General features: G+C 47.2%; 1 long non-coding RNA gene across 2 annotated transcripts in view; it reads left to right on the top strand.

Annotated features, from left to right (window-relative positions):
* LOC139044812 (uncharacterized) overlaps positions 1–19,811 on the top strand; it is a 39,038-nt gene that overhangs the window by 7,887 nt on the left and 11,340 nt on the right. For both annotated transcript variants that reach the window (XR_011502073.1, XR_011502074.1), the window contains exon 2: positions 14,465–14,740. This is a non-coding gene — a long non-coding RNA (uncharacterized lncRNA). The remainder of the gene's footprint in view (positions 1–14,464; positions 14,741–19,811) is intronic.

Genomic DNA, 19,811 nt, shown 5'->3' with positions numbered 1-19,811 from the left:
TAAGAGTTTTATTCATTTTGATGTCATTGTAAATGGGATTGTTTTCCAAATTTCTTTTGCAGGTAGTGTGTTGTTAGTGTGTGCAAGCACAACTGACTTTTGTATTTTGTTTTTGTATTCTGAAAATGTTCTAAATTTGTTTGTTTATTCTAACAGGTTTTGGTGGAGTCTTTAGAGTTATCTATATATAATATCCTATCATCTGCAGAGACAGTTTTAACTGTTCCTTTCTGATTTGGATGTCTTTTATTTCTTCTTCTTGCCTAATTGCTCTAGCCAGGACTTCCAGTGGTATAGTCAGTAGAAGTGGTGAGAGTGGGCATCCTTGTGTTCTTTCTGATCTTAGAGGAAAAACTTTCAGCTTTTCATCATCTGGTACAATGTTAGCTGTGATTCTGCCATATATGACCTTTATTATCTTGAGGTAGGGCCCTTCTATTTTGAGTTGGTTGAATTTTTTGGTCTTGTTTTTATCATGAAAGAGTGTTGAAACTTGTTGAATGCTTCTTATACATCAATTGAGAGGATCATGTGTTTTTTGTCCTTCATACTGTTAATGTACTATATTACACTGATTGATTTTCATATGTTAAACCATCCTTGCATTCTAGCAAATATCTTACTTGTCCATAATGTATAAATTTTTTAAGGTACAGTTGAATTTGGTTTGCTGGTATGTTTTTTTGGGGGGAGGTTGGACTTTTGTGTAAATATTAGGGATATTTTTGTGTTGTTTTGTTTATTGGTTTGTGTTTTCTTTATCTACATCTTATTTCATTGAAGATGGTATTTAAGGTGCTGGCTTTGGCCATTTTGGTGAGTTACTCAGTTTTCCTGCATTTATTTCATGTGTACATGTTATTGTACTTTGATTTTTCTCCTGTTATCCTGTCTCATGTCAACTTAATTCTTAGACTAACCAGAAGGACATAGAGGGTAGAGGAATTGTCATCCTCCCCTACAGTGGGAACCCTGCCTGTCACTCTTCCCCAGGAAATACAGCACCTGATTCTTGGCTCCAGCTCCTCTGTGTGTTGAATTCAGGGATTTTGGGCTGGGTGTGTTCTCACTGTTTATATTCTCTGGAGGAGAGTGTTCAAGATTGGAATTAGGAAAGTGTACATTTTTCTAAATGGATACACAACTTAACACAACCAATTTGAATGAAGTTTCAAAAATATAAACTGAGGAATAAAAGAAAATTATAAGACGCATTTATAACTCTGCATAATGTATTGGAGAAGGGGACATGAAAAGTAGTGTCAAATATTCTGAGAAGAGTTAGACAGCCCATTTGTTGTCACCACATTCACAGAATCCTTGTGAACATACTTCTAGAGCAGCAGTGCTGGTTTCCCATCTTGGAGGACTCTTGGTATAAAGCTAAGAACTGTTCACCTGCCATCAAATCTGACCTCCCCACTGACAGAGTGACAAAATGGAGGACAAGGTGTCCATCAGCACAGAAACACTGAGATGGGTCATCATAGGATTATCAGAGTGAACATATGCCCCACACTGTGGCACCCACCTGGTGTTCTCTATATAAGTGTGTTTTTATATCTTGTAGTGCATCATTGAAGAGTAAATAGTTTGTTTGAAAAATTGAATAGAGTGTCACAATAATTGTTCTCTGTTTCTGGAAACGAGCTATATGTAGGAAAAAGACCTGCACCCCAACTATAGTGGAGAGTGAAAATTGCAGAGTGAGAGGCCTAAAAGCTGACGTGATGGAAATAAATACAGTACATTTTTTTTATTTGAAATACCAACCCACCCATTTCTACCATTTCTGAGATGTCACCTGACATTTCTAGGACAAAGAACATAAAATTTGTTCCTATTTAAATGAAAAGTAGCAAATGGTATACATTTTCAGTATTAATATGAATAATTGCTGGGGCTGGCCCAGTGGCACAGCATTTAAGTTCGTGCACTCTGCTTCAGTGTCCCAGGGTTTGCTGTTTCGGATCCCAGGCACGGACCTACGCATCACTTGTCAAGCCGTGCTATGGCAGGCCTTCTACATATAAAGTAGAGGAAGATGGGCACGGATGTTAGCTCAGGGCCAATCTTCCTCCGCAAAAAGAGGAGGATTGGCAGCAGATGTTAGCTCAGGGATAATCTTCCTCAAAAAAAAAAAGATGAATAATTTCTGAGGCTCTAATATATAGCGTGGTGACTATAGTTAATAATACATTGTTGAACACTTTAAACTTGTTAAGAGAGTAGATCTTAAGTATTCTCACCAAATACAAAAAGGTGATGGATGTGTTAATTAACTTATTGTGGTAATCATTTGAAAATGTGTGTGTACATATGTATTAAATCACCACATTTCACACCTTAAATATAATACAATATTTACTTGTTAATTATACCTCCACACATTTGGAAATAGAATCATTGGAAATTCCATTTGAAAAGCCATATTTATCTGAGTTATCAAATTATGTAAATTCTTCTCTAGTCATCTCTATATATTACCTACTTTTTCTCTCTATGCAACGGAGACTATGTATTTAGTGAACTTCCTATCTGTATGAATTCACTGAGAAATTTGTGTTCATTGTCACTGTGAAAGGCTAAATTATTCACTGAGAAATTAGTAAAGAAATATCACAATATTTTCACTAGTACAGTTCTGTTAGAGTGAACAGGTTGGGTAAAAAATTACATAATTATTTTGTAAATAGAGTATTTTAGATACAAAAAAGAGTAAGATTAAAGCTGTGTTCTAGTTAATAAATTGATGCTCAATCACACACGTTTATTATTTTTTCACAAAAACTATACATAGGAAGAGAAGTGATGGTACACAAAATACACAGAACAGGTAAAAATTTCAGGACAAAAGTGAGAGAGTAGCCAAGTTTAAAGCAAAGTTGGTCTCTTTCATGGTACGAAATTCTTCAGTACGAATGCCCATCATGGCTGATTCACGACACATTTCTACCTATATTTGTGTGTGTGTGTGTGTGTGTGGAAGGGAGAGAGAAAGAAATAAAAGGAAAAGAGTAGGCAAAATACACCTTTCTGAATGTTTCCTTAAGAAGGTGCCTGGTGGGGATAAATAGAGGCAGCTGTGTAGGTCCCCGGACCTCTAGCATGACCCCTGCTCAAAGTAGCCCATCACCTCAGCTCCATCCGCTCTACTGTGTGGTCATTGTCATCTTCTGATGTGAGGGTCCCTGTGGGCCAGAGGATGGTGTGAAACCTCCCTTCTCCTGTCACTCAGCCATGGCTCAGTCACTCAAAGTCTGCTTTCCTTGTCTCCTGTGGTCTCAATCCTTAAGCCCCCTTCACTCCTCAGTCTCTCCCTCCTACAAGGGTCTCGGTTTCACCCTGGGGACGCTGCCCTCTTCGTGGAGCCCCATCCCCTTAGGTCCCAGGGCTGCAGCCCCAGCGTCATCCTGGACAGCTGTGCTGAGAGGTGGGTCCCAGAGCAGCCGACCTCTGTCTTTCTGAGGATGAAGAACAGCCTCTTCTCAATACCTCCCTGCCTTGTTCCTGTTGATGGACCCCCATCCCCACCAGGGGGTACATGAGAGGCATGAAGGGGGAGGGTCGAGGGGCCTGCACCTGCCTCAGTGGAAAGTGGGGTCAGAGAGAAGGGGAGCACCTCCACCTTCCCAAACAGTGAGACGTGGCTGGTCTCAGGGCCTTTGTCCTTCTGCTGTGAGAAAGCAGCACAAATTGACCCTCTGGGGCCAGTTCTCAGGGCCCTGCACTCCACTGTGTAACAACTGAAGGGGCATCAGAGAGCCCACCATGTGAGGAGGCCTCTCTATGACACTGAGGGGTCAGTGTGGGGAGGAGGTTGCAGCCCAGTGAAGGCCTGGGTGAGGGCCCCACCCCTTTATGAGGAGGGGACTGTGGAAAAGGCAATGCTTAGGGAGGCCCTGCCCTCCCGCAGGTGGGATGCTGACAGTGTATTCTGACATGGTGCAAAGCGCACCAGGGCCAGCAAGGGGCGCGGTGGGCATGTGTCTGAACCACATGTGATGAGATAGAGCTGTGACCCAAGCACCTGGCTGCTTAGCTGGTGCCCTCTGCTCAGTGACCCCTGGGCCCCAGCAGATCCTTCCTCCCAAGGTCCCAGAAGAGCCCATATCATAAGTTACCAGCTCCATGTCATCCAATGATAAACTCCAAGGCAAAGGGGATTGAATCTTGGTTCACAGACAGGCTGGGAGAGGTGAGGGGAGGAGAAGGGGAAACAATTTGGATGAAGGGCTCTTGCTCCCATCAGAGTGAGGGAAGGGATGAGGGATAGATAATTGGGCAGCCCTGTGTCATCTGGGGGAGGGAGAGAGAGCTCTGGGGTGTCTCCGTCATGGTCCAGACCCCTCTCCTCACCCTCCTCACTCACTCAAAGGTGACTGGACTCTGGGGTCAGGTCGGGTCCCTAGGAGGATACAGGGATGTTTCCTTCCCCTTGGTGTCCAGCCTGGGGTGTGGGAAGGGCCCTGACTCTCCACCTCTGTGACTCTGTGTCCCTCATTTCAGGGTCCTGGGCACGGTCTTTGCTGACCCAGCCATCCTCGGTGTCAGGGACCCTGGACCAGGAGGTCACCATCTCCTGCTCCGGGAACAGCAACATTGGATCCCATAGTGTGTGTTGGTTCCAGCTGTCAGTGGTGCTGCCCCAAAACTCTGACTCTTGGAAGTACCAGGCCCTGAGAGATTCCAGATGATTCTCTGTCTCCAAGTCAGGCAACGTGGTCTCTTTGACCATCTGTGGGCTCCAGCCTGAGGACGAGGTGATTGTTACTGTCACACATATGACAGAGACCTCAGTGTACTCAGTGCTGTGTGCCCATGAGGAAGTGAGGCATAAACCACCCCCCTGGGGCCCCTGATCACACCTTCACTCCTCTGTGATTGACGTCACCTCTGTCACCAGCATCTGAGGGTCTGAGCCCCCTACATGGGTCTGTCGATCTGAGCATGTCCGTTCCTCTGATCCCCTGTAGACTGAGCCATTCCCGTCGATGCACCCTCTGCCTGCTCATGTCCACACAGGCAGGAGCTCCTTTTCCAGGGCACCCAGTCTCTCCAGAGAGACAGTGATGGGGACAGAGGGAGGCTGACTCCAGTCATGTCAGAAACAAGAAGGACCTAGAGACTGCGCTGGAGCCAACACGGATCTCACACGATCCCAAGCTCCTGGTGACGACAGTGTTAGGAAAATAAGTGTATTAAATTGTTGGGATCTAATTCTCATGAAAAACTGAAAGAAAACATTCTCCATTTTTGGACTTATAATCGATGATCTAATAAAATTCTGTGCATACTCTGCTGATGCAGCTGAAAGGCAAGCTGCTGTGGCCTCTTTGTAGTGACGGGGACATCCCTCAACCTACACCCCTGGTGTCTAGAATCCCAGCTGCCCAGGTCCCTCTCTGACACCAGGAGCAGCTTCATGAAGAGCATCGGGACAACAGTCCTCCTCTAACCGGAGGGCCCAGGTGTGTCAGAGAGGCCGGGTTGGGTGGGGTCTGAGGGCATGTGGGACAGTGTGGGACAATCCTTAGATGGCCCCTCCCAGCTGGGAAGCCACCCAGGGCTCCAGGGGTTCAGCCATCAGTGTGCTCACTGGGCTGTGCTGACCTCCAGGACCCAGGGTCATCAAGAGCCAGGGCCTCCACCCCCTGGGTCAGCTCATCCCTCCTCTACCTCCATCTCCCTGTGAGGACCAGGGCAGGGAGGCCAGAGGCAGACAGAGAGCAAGGGCTGATTTGAGTGTATCCACTCCACCCCCGATGAAAGTTTCAGGAGATCCAGAGAGACTTAGGGCAGCTCTGTCTCCACAGCACAGCTCTAGGGCTCAGAGTCTGGGTCTCTCCCGTGCCCTGGGCTCCTCTCCTCCTCACCTCCTCACTCCCCACACAGGTGAGAGTGACTTACCCTCGGGATGGAGATCCACCACCAGCTCTGCCCCACGCCCCCACCCTCCTTCACAGTGAGCTGGGATCCTGCCCTCACACTCCTCTCTGTGCCCTACAGTGTCTGTGGCCCAGGCAGGGCTGACTCAGCCACCCTCAGTGACCAAGTCCCCAGGACAGACGGCCACACTCACCTGCACTGGAAAGAGCAAAAATGTCGGCCATGAGGGGGCAGCGTGGCTGCAGCAGCAACCCCAAGGCCATGTCCCCACACTCCTGACCAGCAGGAATAACATCTGGGCCTCTGGGGTCTCCGAGAGATTCTCTGGCTCCAGGTGAGGCAGTGTGGCCCCCTGAGCATCTCTGGGCTCCAGCCTGGAACGAGGCTGATTATTACTGCTCCGTGTGGGACAGCAGCCTCAGTGCGCACATGGGGCCCCAGGCCAGTGGGGAAGGAGACACAAACCCTGAGCTCCCCAGGCTCACCCAGCGCATGGGGACCTCCCAGAGCAGCATTCACTGCCAAGGAAAGGACAGGGACTGGGTTCCAGCTGACAATTGTGTGGCCTATTCAGGAGTATTAAAAATAATACAATAAGTGAAAATTTCTTCATCTGCATGATTAACAAATGTATAGGCAACATCATTGTGAATGCATTTGTGGCTATATGAAGATGCACATTCATACACCTTAAAAATGTGTAATAAAGGATTTCAAGGTTTAAGTAAGAGAATATTAATTTTTCGAGATTTTTCTTTTCTATTCCATTTGGAGGTGCTGGGTTCCCCTGCTTAGAGGGTCCATCTCTCCGACCTCAAGTGGCCATCTACCAGCATCACCAGCAACCAGCCTCCCCTCTTTTCCTGACCTCGGTACATGACCTGACCTCTGATTTGAAGGCTCTTCCAGTCTTTCCCAGGGTGATCACTTGACTCATCCCACAGATCCCAGCTTACATATCACAGCTTCGTCCAGGGTCCTTTGTCCCAATATCCCAGGGCACACCCCACATGCACAATGTGCCATCTGCACACCCCACATGCACACAGAGCCATGTGCACACTCCACATGCACACAGAGCCATGTGCACAACCCACATGCACACAGGGCCGTGTCAGCATAGGTGTGTTCCTGTTGCGCCCTTTCACTGTCCTCTCACACACCGAGGTCAGTGTCTGCCACAGCAGGCAAGGTTGGAGCCCTAGGGTGGAATGGACAGAGACTGACAGTTTGAAAACAATTATAGTTTTTCATGAAAATAGAAGTGCAGGTGTGAGAGCATCACTGTCCCCATGTAATCCTAGAAGGCCTTTCTCATTCCATTCTCTTGGGAGTAACGTTGGGGAAGACTGCTGTAAAATCGAACACTCTGCGTGGTGTGCTTAGGGATGTCACAGCGGCTGCAGGATGGGCAGTCACCAGCAGGGGCAGCAATGGAGTGTCCTCAGACTTAGGAGAGGCAGGTGTTGGGTCAGACAGATGTTCAACCACTCAGTGGGCTCCAGGGCAGTTGGGCGACCTGTGTCCTCACTGATGTGGGACTTGCCTTCACCCATGAGGCTTCCCGTGACCCTGTGAGCTCCTGGTTTTGGCTTCCTAACTGATGGCTTCCAATGTAGGTCATTGCCTCCTTTTTCCTCAGGGAGTCTTGAACAAGGTGGGGCTGACAGACCATTAGGAGCCCCAATGCACTTCCAAGGAGGAAGTGGGCTCCTGGGAAGACTGTGCAGAAGACAAGACACAGCTTGTGGGCGGAGTCCGCACAGTGGACCCTCAGGAGACAGAGCTCAGTGGCGCCTCAACCAAACCCGGAAGTCTTGTTCTTCCAGCTTCTGGTAGGGGACCTTTACAAGATTTTACGCACAGGACCTGCCTTCTCCTTGGTTCCACATGGAGCAGGTGCTGTGACACCAGACTCACAACGCCTGTCTCAGTGTGTTGGTCACTTGGGCAGAAAGTCCACACTTTCTGCCCTGGAAGTCTGCATGTGGCTTATTCTGGCTCTGAGACAGAAGCCCCATAAGTGTGATGACTGATGTTACTTGGGATGCAGTGTGAGTGGGATGCAGATGATTACCCCAGACCTCAGGTGACTGCCTAATATCTTACAAGATGCTCTTCACTGCTGGGCAGGTGGACCAAGACCTCCCCTTTGCTCCCCCTGTTCTACTCACATGCCTCTGTCACTACCTGTTACCAGTACTAGTGAGTGTTAGTGACTAGTCACTCACTGGGGTGATCTCTGCTGTCACTTCTGCACCAGGACCAGAGTATCTAAGGCCACAACGTTCATTTGGATCATTAAGAATGTCTACTTCTTTGTTCCCATGAATTCTATGTCCAAACCATTGATATCATTACTTTAATTGGATTTTCTCATGCTTGCAGAATACTGTGGAATATTAATGGAGGTACATGGGCAAAGGGAATCACCTTTGCCTATTGCTGATCTTTTTGGAAATGCTGCCCTTTACCACTCCATTGACTAAGATGCTGCCACTAGGATTTCATTATACGTGTGTGAGAGAGTGTGTCTGGCCGTATTATAAATGTTTCTGTTTGTGGCTTTTAGTTTTATGTGGCTTTTATTAGGAATTGATGCTAAATTTGGTCAAAATCCCTTCCAGTATCATTTGAGACCGTATGATCATATCTATCTATATTTATATTGTGTGTTATATTAAAATATTTCTTACTATTGCATACAACTTTCATCATTGGAATCAATGACACTTGGTAATAATTCATCAATTCATTAATCTAGTATTGAAATCTCTTCATTAATATTCTATTTAGAACATTTGCGTAATATCTAATGTTGTTCGTCTGCCATTTTTATTTTTCTGTAATTTAACTGTAACATGCATTATAAATGATATAACTGATCTCTAAAAGAACTGGTAAGTTTTCCATCCTTTTAAGTGTTATTTAAAAATAGAGCAAGTAGATTGGAACCCTCTGGTCTCTGATGTTTTTAGAGCTTCCATGTGAGAATATCTGTCTGTTCAGTCATTCTGTGGAGTGGATCCATAACATTTTGTATTTCTGTATTAAAATAGGTGAGCTTACTTGTTATATTTCCAGTAGAGCCAATTTTGATCCTTCCTAGAAAAGCACGTATTTTACCTATTTTTCACAGACATTATCTCTTGCATTTTCGGCATTTTTCATTTTTCCACATATGACCAGCAGGGGGTGATGTGGGACTGGCCTGTGGTCCCTACAGAGCGGCTCAGGGAGTATTTTTACTCAAAGCAGCGTGGGTACCAGCAGAATGCACGGTCCCCTTCCCAGCATCTCCTCTACTACCACACGGATTCAGAGAAGCACCAGGCTCCAGGTCCCCAGCTGCTTCTCTGGATCCAAAGATGCCTCGGCCAACGCAAGGATTCTGCTCATCTCTGGGCAGCAGCCAGAGGATGAGGCTGATTATTACTGTGTGATTGTGCACAATAGGGCTTCTCACAGTGACACAGGCAGATGGGAAATTGGGACAAATACCTCAGCCCACTCAGGCACTTGGAATAGACGCTTCTGCAATTTTACAGTAACTTGTAGACGCAGTAGCTGTGCCTGGAAGTAGTTTCTGGTTCACATCGGCTGTCTTCCCAATTTTCCAGTCAATATACCTGCAATCTCAGGTAAACAAACACCAAAATGAAAACCAAACCAAACAAAATACAAATCTCATGACACTGAATCTTTGCCTGGTGACCCATGTGTGATAAAATGAGAGCCTTTGTAGCTGGGCTCTTTGTCTTGAAAGATGGGAAATTAGCCTTTGCTAGATTTCTTCTTGGTGGGAACCCAGGGTCCATCCAGCAGATACACAGTCCTCCACAGCAGGGACTCTGCTCTGTGAGGGGTCAGAGCGGAGACCTTCCCTCCCTCCCAGGCTCTTGTGCTCAGATCTGGCTGAGGCTCACTGTGTTCAAGCACAAAAGATTAAGATGTAAGATGTTGTGAGAAACATCCCAGGAGGAATTCCAGGCACAGAGCTGGCCTGACACACTTGCTGGGTGCCTGGACCTACGGTTGTGATGTCAGCAAGAAGGGGAGACTAAAATGGTGAGCCTGCAGCATGGAAGCTGGGTGAAGTATGTCCCGCAGTTGTGACTTTCCTACCACCGATCCCCCTCAGGGCACATGGGACTCCCTCCGGTGTGTGATCTGGAGCCTACAGGTACACACTTGAGTTCTTCTCTCCTCTTGTATCTCAGTGGACCTTTCCAATTAGACAAAGTGTAAGAGAATGACAGTGGAATATGAGCAAGCAGAAACTCCCCAATATGTGCATGAAGTCAATCCAACCCAGGAAACTCTTTAGAAGGACCCAAACCGTCTCCTTTAAGGGAATCAACAGAAACATAGGTTACAATGGAAATCAGCATCAAGGATTCCCAGAAAGAGCCCCTAAGTGTGTGTCCTAGGACAGCAGGGGTTCCAGACCAATCTCCAGATCCAGGTCTGTAAAGATAACCTCGTTGACTACTGCAGGCTCCAGCCAGAGGATGAGGCTGATTGTCACTGTCAAACAGCTGCATGCAACCTCGATGCCAATCCTAGTCCGTGGGGAGTGAGATCCACTCCCCGGTCTGACCTAACTCTCCTCTGTCCCTGCCTGGAGGCAACACCAGCCCAGGTTTTGGCTTCTGCTGTCACTTGTGCTACTAAAACCAGAGGGACTGATGTTTTCTAGTCAGTCCACCTGTATGGATGCAAAAAAAAAACAACCCATTTTATTACTGGTTTTCCAATGCAAGCAAATCATTTTGTCACCAGAACCTATACAAGCACCTCCCTGCCTCATGCATGCATGGAGAAGAGAAGTCAGCCAGCGAGAGCCAGGAGACCCAGGTCCTCCTCTGCTCAGTCCCCTACATGTCCCATGAGCCTGGCCCAGGCTTTGCTGATCATGCCCTGAGTTCTCACACCCATCACCTCCTCACTTTCCCCAGTTTAATCCCACAAATCTTACCGGTTTTACAGCTACAGATTTTTTGTGTGTTTATTTTATTTTGGAGGGGGAGATGTTTGAAAGCATCTCAGGTCATTGGGATCTAGAGCCTATGACCCAACCCTCCTTATCACAGAGAGCCCTGATATTACAAAACAATTTACAGACAGCCCTGTTCATTAATCACATCAGCATATGGAGCAGCTACCAAGTAAACCTGGTCAGGGCCCAGTGTGAGTTGTGTAACAGATCTTGGATGCCACTAAGTCAGGGAGGGAGGGCAGACCTCAAAAAAGAGAGATGCACATAGTAATGGTTTACTTATCAATCTTCAGACTAATAACATTGACAAAACTTGACTAAAATAGGGAAAACTACCAGAAATCTATCACAGATTCAAAAGAAGAAAGAATAAATCTCCAGAACAGCCATTAAGGGCAAATGAGCCCAGAGTGATCAGCAGGAGGGAGGGCGCCTTTCTCCAACAGCGCCGTGTTCCAGTGGCCACTGGAGAAGGCATGACCAGCACTTGTGCAGTGGGGTTGGGGGGGTCTAACAGGAGTCCCCCACAACAACAACAGCAACAATAATGGTGACAACAACAACATAAATCAGCCTGTCAGGGTATCCCAGACAGATTTCTCACCGGTATGAACCAACAGAGTACACTGTAGAGTCTTAGGCCTTGAACTTGGTTTAAGATGCTCCAGACATATGGCAGAAGCAAAGTAAAATGTTGGGTAAACCTGAAATATCTGGTGCCGTGAGGAGTGTGCGATGCATCCCGTATTTATCCATCTGGAGGTCATTGGTTATCTACAGGCAATTAATGTCTCAGACTCAAATCCCATGAAACGGCCTACTTGTTTTGCTATTCTTGGTAGTGACATCACAATGATCTGTGAGCAAAATCAGGACATCCTCCAGGAGAGTTGAGTGGAGTCAGAGGCACTGGCCCCTGGATCTGAGACCAGCAGAAGTGCTGTTGGACAGGTCCTGAGAGGGCAGTGTTCTGGGCAAAGCAGGCACAGAGAATGCTCTACTGGCTCTTGCAGACTTGGGCATTGAGTTTTCTCATTGAAGTGAGGCTTTTTGATACCTTAGTTTGTTTGTTTGGCCTAAAACTAGGTTCTCATACCCAGTCTAGGGAACATGGTGTACAGCTTGTAGCCCCATCTTCTCAGTTTATGCTCCCAAAGCCCATCCTTGACAGCAACAAATTATCTGATCATCTCACATTCATCAGATATTCCTCAATGTCAAGGTCAGGCTGCCATGAGGCCAGAGTCCACGATGGGTCAGGGAAAAACCAGAGACACATAGTCTAGCTGTGTTTGATGCAGGGTAGCCGAATGTTCATGGGTACATCCATCCACGCCATTTAGGAAGCACCAACAATTGGCTGGGCTAGATGGGGAATAGGAAGCATTAGAGGATTTGACATGGAATATATGAAATCTGATTAAGTTTATGAAGTCCTGATGCTGCAAAGAAGATGAGTGGGTAGGTGGTGAGAGTGAAGGCAGAGACCTTTCTGGGGTTGTGGATTTGCTACAAATATTAGACTGGCGTCCTGGATGCCGTGTTCAGTGGTGACACAGGAAAGTTTTCTCTTTAGTTGTCAAGTGTGGAATCTCAATAAGCTTCACTCCTTCTTCTCTGAGATTCACTTGAGATGTTCTCTCTCCATTATCTCTTGTGTCCACAGGCTGATTTATCACATGGATCAAAAATGTCCCTGCAGTCCTAGGTATCGCATCCACACAACAAATCCTCTTGAATGAGAGAGACTTCCCTCCCTGATCCATTGAACAGGAATCCTGGTTGTCATGAGGTCCAGACCAGAGCACTTAGACCATTTCCCCTGATTCCGTCATGGCATCCAAGGAGGGGATTTTCTGATCGGTTTGGGAAATTAAAGGCCTATTTCTGGAGCTGCAGTGGGGTTTTTCACATGCTCACCACGTGGTTAGGAAATTAGGGGTCTAGAGAGGACAAGAAAAGGCAAAATGTTTGCCTAAGTGGTCCCCACCAAGCACATCACTCTGTCCTCCATCGCCATCATTAGTTCATGTTGATCCTAGCACTGTGGACACTGGGAGCTGAACCGGGGACATAGGCCACAGGTTCCTGTCTCACAGAACTCTGCTTCTGGCTCCCAGACCTTTCTAATGGTCTGCAAAGGATCGATCTCAGGTGAAATCACACCCACTTCCATCAGTGAGGCATCAATCTGAAATTCAATATTCTCAGGAGAAGTAGAAAGAAGCAAAAATCCCTCATGAGGACATCCTCTCTCTAGAGGGAGTGAGAGGATGATTAAGGTTCAAGAAACCACAGTAGTGGCTGGTGCCAATCATCACATGCGCTCCTCTCCACCATCTACCCTGTCCCTCAAGTGAGGACCAGTCCCAGAGGGTCAGCTCATGAATCTCTGGATGCATGCTCCATTCCTGGCCCCTTCTACCCCCATCCCCAAGCACATGCTCCACGAGGTCAGTGAGGGGTCATTGCTGAGATTCTCCACCTCATGGGGTCCAGGTCACAGGTGCTCTATCCCAGTCACCTACCACTTCTATGTTCGGGCGTTGGGATCAGAGTGACCCTGAATCAAAAAGGTAAACACCTGACTCTCATACAAGTATAGAATGAACCAGTGTAAAATATTTTATTCAACTCATACATTAGTGAGGAGACCAGTAAATGGTAAGGATTGGTCACAGAGCATAGCAAAAATCAAAGTCCTTATATTTCGGCAGGAATAGAAGCTTTGGAGCAAAGTTTTTGAGTGTTGGAGATGCACTGCTTAATCTATAACAAGAGAGGGATCACATACGAGGAAAGAATCTGGGTCCTGCACAGAAGGGGACCTGCCTCCATGGGGCCGGTCAGTGCTCTGTTCTTGATCCTGATCTAAGAGGAGTTTGATAAGAGACACCCCCTCAGTCCTGACCGCTGAACAGCCAACGGCCACACGAACATGCTCACCCCTGAGGAGGCTGAGCAGAGCATAAAGACTGCCTTTGGGTGGTGGGGAGGCAACATGAGGGGCCACCTGGCCTGACCCTAAGGCAAGGGGAGAGTGGACAGAGCAGTGGGGACCAGAGCTGTTTCTAATTGGCTTTAGTCACTGTGTCACACCTGATGAATCATGGCCTGGACACCGGGGGGTGCTCGGTGCTCGTTCCTGAGGTTTTTGTGGCTCATCACAGCTGGGACCAGCCCCCTGGCACTGCCTGGTGCCCTCTGTTCAGGGATCACAGCTGTGAACTCCCCACTCCCTGGCCATCGTTAGGCAGTGAGACCTGAACCAAGGCCCAGTGAGAGATCAGAAAGCTGGGAGGGTCTGATGTGCATGTGTGGGCCCTCCCTCTGTTAGAGTATGAAGAGGGGAAGGGAGAGATCTGGGAGAAGCTCTGCTTCAGTTGTGGGGCCACAGATGGTGGGAATCAGTGATGACCTCCACCATGGCCTGGACCCCTCTCCTCACCCTCATTGTTCTCTGCACAGGTGACTAGTAATGGGGACAAGGGGCCCTGGGAAGATACATGTCACCCTGCTTTCTCATCTTGTTTCTAGACCCCAGCATCACCATCTCTGTGTCTTTCCCTCTTCTAGGATCCTGGGCCCAGTCTGTGCTGACTCAGCAGGCCTCAGTGTCTGGGAATCTGGGCCAGAGGGTCACCATCTCCTGCACTGGAAGCAGCTCCGACATCAGTGATTATGATGTGCACTGGTACCAACAGCTCCCGGGAATGGCCCCCAAACTCATCATCTATGATAACAGCAAACGGCCATCTGGGGTCCCAGAAGGATTCTCTGGCTCCAAGTCTGGCAACTTGGCCACCCTGACCATCACTGGGCTCAAGTCTGAGGACGACGCTGATTATTACTGTGAGTGCTATGATGACAGCCTGAGTGCTCACACAGTGCTCCAGGCCTGTGGGGAAGTGAGACAGAAACCTGCTTCCCCCCCAGCCATGGGGCTTCCCTGTGCAGCCCCCACTCCTTGGCCACGTCAGCTGCTTCCTTGGTTTCTTTGGCCCCAAACTTTCTATGACTCAATCCAGGGTGCTTTGTTTAGAGACTGTGTCCTCATCCTCTCCCATTCTTCCCCCACTGCCTGTGTCTGGTTTGAACACATTATTGATTTTCTCAAATCGAGCAGACATTCCTGGATGTGGGGGCAGGCGGCGCTGGCCACAGCATCCATGCAGTGTGTTAGTCCGGCAGGGCTGCCACAGCGAAAAAACACAGATGAGTTGGCTTAACCCAAAGAAAGGTATTTTCTCACAGTTCTGCGGGCTGGAAGTCCAAGATCAAGGTGCTGGCAGGTTTGTTTTTTCCTGAGGCCACCCTTCTTGGCTCACAGATGTGTACATTCTTACTGTCTCCTCACATGGTTTTTTCTCTGTGTACTTACCCCTGGTTTCTCTTCCTCTTTTTAGAAAGACACCAGCCCTACTTGCTTAGGAGAACCCCCCATGAACTCTTTTACCTTAATTACCTCCTTTAATGCCTTATATCCAAAGACAGTCACACTGGGGGTTAGAGTCTCAACATAGGATTTTGAAGGACACAGTTCAGTCCATATCAAGGGGTCAGAAAAGAACCAAGGACACAGAGTCCAGCTATGTTTGACTCAGGATAACTGTCCAGATGATGTGCATCCACACAATTTATTGAACACCTATTATGTGTCAGACTTTGGTTAGGAGCTTAGGATAGTAGGTGGAAAATATGGGAAAGTCCCCATGCTCAGGAAGCTGACACTCTCAGGGGAAGAGAGAGAACAAACAAACAAAACATGCTTTGAAAGAAAGATGTCCTGGGAGAGTGGGGAGAGGCATGGCGGTTGGTGGAGATGGGAGAATTGGGGGGGTGAACAAGGAAACAGCAGAATGTGATTTAAGTGTATTTAATCCAGGTGCTGCATAGAAGGTGAACTAGGAGGAGGGGAGAGTGAAGGCAGGGACCAGGTGGGGGTGTGGATGATACGATGTCAGACTAGGAGCCCTGGAGGAGGGGAGGAGCAGGTGGGATGGAGAAGAAAGGTCAGGGTCCCCATGTCTTGAAGGTAGGAGGGACTGAAGAATGAAAATGGGAAAGAGAGGAACCGAGGCTGGGCTCTTGGGAACAGTGCGGGACATAAGTGAGTCGATTACTTGAGACAACATGATGACCCCATATATTTATGACAGGATTATTTAAACCTTATATTTTCAGGAGACATGATCAGCTCCTGACAAATGGGACTGTTCACAAGAAGTCCTAGGAATGCACGTCTCCGGTTTACTTTCATCTCACATTTGATGTAAACTACACCTGTGCCTGTTAAACTTTATCATGTTGTTGGAGGAACAGAATGTGAAGGATGAACTCAGTCCCCTCGTTCGCAATGCTGCCCCCATATTAGAAATCTTCCACTTTGGAAAAGATGAAAACCACAATTTCCACCAGATTACTTAATTTTAAACTCAATAAGTGGGATTCTGTAATAGGTTTGTGTTTACATGCTTCCAGAAAGTTCTATTATGTATCATGAATAGATAACCCCTAATTGGCTACATCTGTCATTCTGTTGATGAGAAAAATGAGCCAAGAGGAATGGACAGGCTGATGATCCTGAGACGACTCATTTGCAGATGCAACCCCAGGCCTCAGAGCAGGGGGTCTGCTCTCCCACTGGGCAGGGTCAAGGCAGACGTGTCCACACATCCTGATCCCAGTCATCACCTGGGGGACGGGGAAGGATGTGCTGGGAAGCAGGTGTTAGGATGGGCTCATTAGGTCCCAGGATGAACACAGTCTAGTGGGAGAAATATAGAAAACTCTACTAGAAATCAAAATGTGATGGATGCACCTAGAGAAAGACAGCCCTTCACTGCAGGGATGAGGAAGGAGGAAGGACTTAGGCAATGCTTTACGTTAGAACCAAATGAAAATAGTGAGAGGATTTTTCTAAGATATGTACGTCATGCTATCACTAGGTTAATATGTTCATTCAGAAGATATGATTTTCCAGAAGTTCAATCAGTCCCTTCAATTGTTAAACACATATGAGCTAAAGTGAGTTTAAAGTGGCCCTGAGCCAGGCACAGGGACCCCCGTCATGTAGGAGAGAACCTCATCTTGCAAGGGCTTTCAACCTGGCTGCTTAACAGTCTTTGGTCTGGAGAATTCTCTCCGAGGAAGGAGGGACAGAGGGATACTTCGGTCTGTTTAGAACCAGAAATTCAGGGTGGCCTACAAAGTTTGGATTGTGGTATCAGGAAGACAAATGGCAAAATTTCACAAGGACCAACTGTAAGCAGGGCTGATGAACGCTGCTGGATTCTCTGTGATTGTCTCTACGTCCTCCATGAGTATATAGAGAGTCTCCAGGCTGTTTTCCCACATGGACCAAACTTGCCTCTGCAGTCCCAGGCATCATATCCACACAACAATCAGTCCATAAGGAGAGAGACTTGCCCTCCCTGTTCCACTGATCAGGAAATCAGCTTTCAGGAGGGCTGGACGAGCTCACTTACACCATCACCCAGCTCCACCATGGTGAGCAGGGAGGGGATTGTCTGACTGGTTTAGGTAACACAAGGGCTATCCAGGAGCACGTGTGGTCAATCCTAGGCCAACTGCATGTCTGGGAGACTTGGAGTCCAAATAGGAGAAGAAAATGATAGAAGTTTTACCAAATAGGTCTCTAACATTTCCTCACTCTTCCCTGCACCCTCATCGTCAGTTCAGGTTGGGGCATGTACTGTGGACACTCGGATCTGGGAAGGGGACACAGGCCAGACTGTTCCCGTATCATAAAGCCACAGCTTGGCTCCCTGGCCTTTCCAATATTCCTACAAGAGATCAATTCCGGGACAAGACAGATTCATTCCCATCCACAACGTATTGATCTGAAATTTAGGTAGTCTCATGAGAGGAAGAAAGAAGAAAAGAAAAAGCTTTCTCATGACCTCTTCTTCCCAGGTTTAGTAAGAAGGTAAAGAAGGCTCAAGAAACCTCCATGGTGGCATCTTCCAAAGCTCACCAGACACCTCTCCCCGCCTTCACTCTCTCCAATGTGGACCAGACTCAGGGATCATCACATGAACCAATACCTCTGTCCACATGCTCCACATGGAAGTTCCTTTTGCTCCCAAACCACAGCAACTGTTCCCTTGGCCACCACTGTGTCATTTCTGGGAGTGTCCACGTCACAGAGTAAAGTTCCAAGGGAATGAGAGCACTCAGCCTGACGCTACCTCTGCTGTGACTCTGCCCATCGAGGACATAGAGAAAACTATTAAGAGCCGCAGTTGAACTGTCCTGGTTTTTCCTCCACCTGGACTCTACATGTCAAGGTCCTTCTGGAATGTCCTTTGTCTATCCAATCATATCATGTAATGTCCTCAGACCTAGAATCATTGATTTTTCCCAAATTCTACCATCTCTCTTATGTTCTCATTTCCTTTCCACCAGTCAGCTAATGACCCCAACCAAGCATCTTCAGCCCATTGTCACAAACATGTGTGTCGGGGGTGGAGTTTTAGAAAAATATAGCATCAGAAAATCAAAGTTGTAGTTGTTCCTGGGAATCACTTCAGGACTCAAGACAAGCGATTCCTGACCTTAAAGATTCCAGTCCTAAGTCACCACAGGGTCAATAGATTAGATAGAAGGATCCTCTCAGAGATCTCAGTAAGTAACCTAAATTGTCAGGGAAAATTTTCCAAAAGTTAAACATGTGGAGTAAGAACATGTGTCAAAAATTTATTCAACTTATATTTCATTGAGGAGACTAGTGAGACAGTAATAGATTTTAAAGAGTATTTTCTAAATATAGTACATTTATTCTACCAAGACTGGGCCAAGGAAGCTAGTTTTCTACGTTGGAAATAAACTGGTTAATGTCTTCAAGGGTAATAAATCTATGAGCTTTGGATTTCTCTTCTGTGTAAAAGACTACAAATTAACGTGATTCCATTTACAAGAAAAATATGGAGAAGGGCAGCTAGACTTTAGATTCCTCCATCTTACACTTCCCGTCCGATCTTTCCTAAAGGGGAATCTGTCCTCTCTCTGTTGACTCTCTCACCCACTCTTCACTTCTCACCTTCCTAACATATGGCCTCTCCCTGTCTTCCTTTCCAGCACTCCCAGTAGGTCATGCTCAACTAGTGAGCAAGACCCTTCACCTGATAAACCAAACCACATCTGGGATTCCTAAGGCACTTGCCCTGCTAACTAATCCGATTTTTCCTAGTAGCCCATATCTCCGGGGTCATGTTATTTATCTCTGTCTTCCTCTGTTTGTATCCACTTTTTGGACTTCTCTACATCTTCACCTAAACCCAGGGAATCTTCAAGTCCTGCCCATGTCCTCTCAGCTCTCGTGTTGTCTCTGACTCCCTGCTCCCCTGTGATCCCACAAACCTTCAATCCCCCACAGACCCATGAGTGCAGCAGTGTCTGCTCTGGTCTCCTGCCTCCAGTGGTGAAAGTGAGGAAGGGAGACCCCCTGTATGCCTCCCACCGTCGTGTTTCTTCTTCAGATTCAGCTCTATGAGCAGGGATGAGGCTGTCTAGCACAGCCTAGAATTCCACTGCCAACCCCCAGACTCAACAGCAGATCGGTGTTCAGTAAACATTTGCTATTGAAGACATGCTCTTCACTACACAGGCCGAGTAGTACTGGATCAGGATGGGGCCTGAACTGGGAGAGAGTCAGCTGTGCCCATGCTCCTCTCTCTGCCCTGAGCCTGAGAGCTGAGGGGGCCCCACCAGGGAGAGAGCATCCATGGGGAGAGGGGACACAGGCAGCCTCATCCTGTGTGTGAGAGACTAGGAAGACCTGCAAATCCTTGTTTATTGAAGTGGAAGGAAAAGCAAAATAAAATTCACAATGAACATTTCTGCATCATCAGAAAGGAAGCAGTGCCAAAAAAGCTCAAGGTGCAAATATTTTGTAAAAATT

This window comes from Equus asinus, chromosome 3 (genome assembly GCF_041296235.1).
Source record: "Equus asinus isolate D_3611 breed Donkey chromosome 3, EquAss-T2T_v2, whole genome shotgun sequence".
In the NCBI taxonomy this organism is placed as follows: Eukaryota; Metazoa; Chordata; class Mammalia; order Perissodactyla; family Equidae; genus Equus; species Equus asinus.
This window is presented reverse-complemented; position numbering and strand designations above follow the sequence as displayed.